This window comes from Austrofundulus limnaeus, unplaced genomic scaffold (assembly GCF_001266775.1).
Source record: "Austrofundulus limnaeus strain Quisiro unplaced genomic scaffold, Austrofundulus_limnaeus-1.0 Scaffold210, whole genome shotgun sequence".
NCBI classification, from domain to species: Eukaryota; Metazoa; Chordata; class Actinopteri; order Cyprinodontiformes; family Rivulidae; genus Austrofundulus; species Austrofundulus limnaeus.
Genome location: NW_013952612.1, coordinates 976,360 through 979,521, shown reverse-complemented (window position 1 = coordinate 979,521; position 3,162 = coordinate 976,360).

The window sequence follows — 3,162 nt, the reverse complement described above, 5'->3', positions numbered from 1 at the left end:
GTGGTTTTGGGGTATTTTCCTGTGGTTTTGGGGTATTTTCCTGTGGTTTTGGGGTATTTTCCTGTGGTTTTGGGGTATTTTCCTGTGGTTTTGGAGGTTTTTTGAGTGCTGAGGTTCCAGCTGTCGCGGAGGCACCATCCTGAACTGAACATCTTATTAAACAGCAGCAGCGGTGAGATAATTACCGAGCCAAACGTGTTTCACTCTGACGAGTCACTCTGGGACCGACTCGGCTCGGCTTCCCCTCTGAATCMAGCCGACAGAGGTGATAAAGTCTGCGAGGACGTAATGAGAGGTTTAATGTGTCCTAATGACCAAAACCCGCTCAGCGAGACGCGTTTACTCCACAATACACCGAACCCAAACTTTACTCTCTCATTTCAACTCAATAAAAATCTGTTTTTGCTGATTTAACGTTAAATAAAGCAGATTTTTCACACAGAGAATTAGGAGCAGTTCTTTTGTGGATTCAGAGTCGACACCTGGCTGATCTGAAGGTCGGAGGAAGCCGAGGGTTTAACCCCCAAACTTAAGAGGCTCAACAAAATGGTGACTGCAGTGGTGCATTACGATTGTTTCTTCTTCTTCTGTGAACCAAACCAGACGCCATTTTCTCCTGCAGCGGTGCAGGCGGAACCAACGGGGGGCAAACTGGGAGGGGAAAAAATTTAAACCTCCAAAAACTGGAGCGACAAGCCGCCACTCGGTTAGTCAGAACTGCACGTTTACGTCGGCTCAATTAACCAACAAGATTCAAAACTSTCAAACTATCCGTCGAATCTGTCAAAATTACAACCAGAAAAATTCAGGAGAAAACGTCAAATTTCTTCCCTAAAGCCCAACAGAAAGGCTGACAAAATGGACGACATTTTGATGCATAAGTTTATTTATTTCAGTTAATTTTAATAAAAATATTCTGAGCTTAGATTGGATGAAAGTCAATGAGAGTTTGAGTGAATCAGAGAAAAACATCCGTCCTACAGCAGAGAAACAAGCAGGTAAATGTGTGTCAAACCTTCTGGAATAAATTAATAAATAAGCGTTGGAAAGTTTAATTGCTTTACAACTTTATGTGACCCATTTAAACTTTGAAGGACGTTTTTGTTAAGTGTGTCTCGGTTAAATGGATCCAAACAGAACTGGATCTACAAAACCCCATGGATGTCGATGGCTGAGAATTTTATCTACCAAAAGTCAAAACACACCAGTCCGGATTGACCCGTTTTATTTTTGTTTGTGTTTTTTTCCAAATTGGAGAAGCGTTGAATTAAAAATGGTAACAAAATAAAACAGAAAATAAATGGGTAAATAGTGATTGGAGAGCTTCAACGCTGCGTTTGCACACTTGGTAAACACTAAACTGTGGAAAAGGCTGATTTTACAACTCTTTTCTTGGTTTTGTACTTTTATTATGAAATATGAGTTTCTGTGAATTAATTTTGCTCTGATAAAAATGTAAAAATTGAAATGATTCAGTCTTTAACAGCAGTTCTTAATGTGACGGCTCAAATATCGATTTGTTTCCCGTATGAAAACAAGTATTTCATTCGAGGCGACTAAATATGCAAAGGTCCTCATTGACCCAGAGCCAATGGAGATGTATCTCTGTCATTTCTGGGTTAAAGCTTTGGTCCTTCTTCTCCAAGACTTTATTGTTGGGCAATTAATAAAAACAAATCTTGAAATCTCACGAGTTCATTCAACTCAATGTTTAGCACTTTTTGCTTTTGGAGAATTATTCCTGCAAAGACACAAAGATGTTGAGAGAAAGTAAACATCACTTTTGTTTTTTTGTTGCTAAAACTTCTCCAGGTTGTAAAAATCTGCCATGATTTCGTCTGAAGTCTTCACCGAGGGTGAAATCATGTTTTCCACTGTTTGTTGGCCTCACACGTTGGTTTTATTAACTCCATCAGGAGCGTCTCGCTCGGCTCTCTCGGTGGCTTCGAGACATTTCTGGAGGTTTTTCCTCCTACCTCCTCTGAGGGAACCGTAATGAAGTTAACATTTTTAGAGTTTTTGTGTTTTTGGCTGCAGGGAGGCAGCGTTCAGTCACAGAGGAACACTTCACTTCCTCATGATTTCATTTAGAGGAACAACCGAACGAATGTTTGACTTGACCTCTGAAGGTCCGGGTCGGGCCGAGCAGCAGAAAATACCACAGAGATCTTCATTCTGCTGAACAACCATCAACAGCAGGAGCTCTGATAGTCTTAGTCAGAACATGTCAGCTTTCATCACACATTTCTCTCAAAAAAAAAACCACCAAAATGTTTCAAACTTTTCATAATTATCAGCTTATAAAGAGCTAAAACCAGTTCAACGCCCTTAAAGTAATGATGCAAATCATGGGATTTTGTTCAAAAGTTACAAGATGTAGAAAAATCCTTGATCGACCTTGACGTGCAGAACTCAGGTGCTAGCTAACAGTTAGCTTGAACTAGCTAATGATCAGCTCACACCTGACTGAGAATAAAAATTACTTTTTGCAAAAGAGCAAATAAATGTCACAAAAGTTCACCTTTTACAGAATTAAAAGGAGCTGCTGGTAAATTTAATGTTTCACAACTCTTAGACAAAATCTGACCAAACTGACAAGCTAACAGTTAGCTTGAACTAGCTAAAGATTAGCTCACACCCAACTGAGAATAAAAGATATTTTTTCCCCAAAAGGGCAAATAAACGTCACAAAAGTTCACTTTTTACAGAACTAAAGTGAAATATTTAAAATGTTTCACTATGAGACAAAATCTGACCAAACTGAAACGATAACAGTTAGCGTAAACTAGCTAACGATTAGCTCACATCCAACTGAGAATAAAAAATTTTTGCAAAAGAGCAAATAAATGTTACAAAAGTTCACTTTTTACAGAACTAAAGTGGAATATTTAAAATGTTTCGCTATCGGACAAAAATCTGACCAAACTGAAAACTAATCTGAGCGAAATCTTTTGGGAAATCGTTTTATGTAACATTTGTTTATCATCTCGACATCAGTTTATTGAATACAAATTTTCTTACAGTTTCATCACTGTAACAAAACGATGTATTGTGACAAACTTTACATCATGGAGAAACATTGTATCGTCATCGTAACAAATCAGTATAAAGTGTCGTGACAACGCTGCTGATTTCCACCTCATCTTTTAACACGAATCTAAA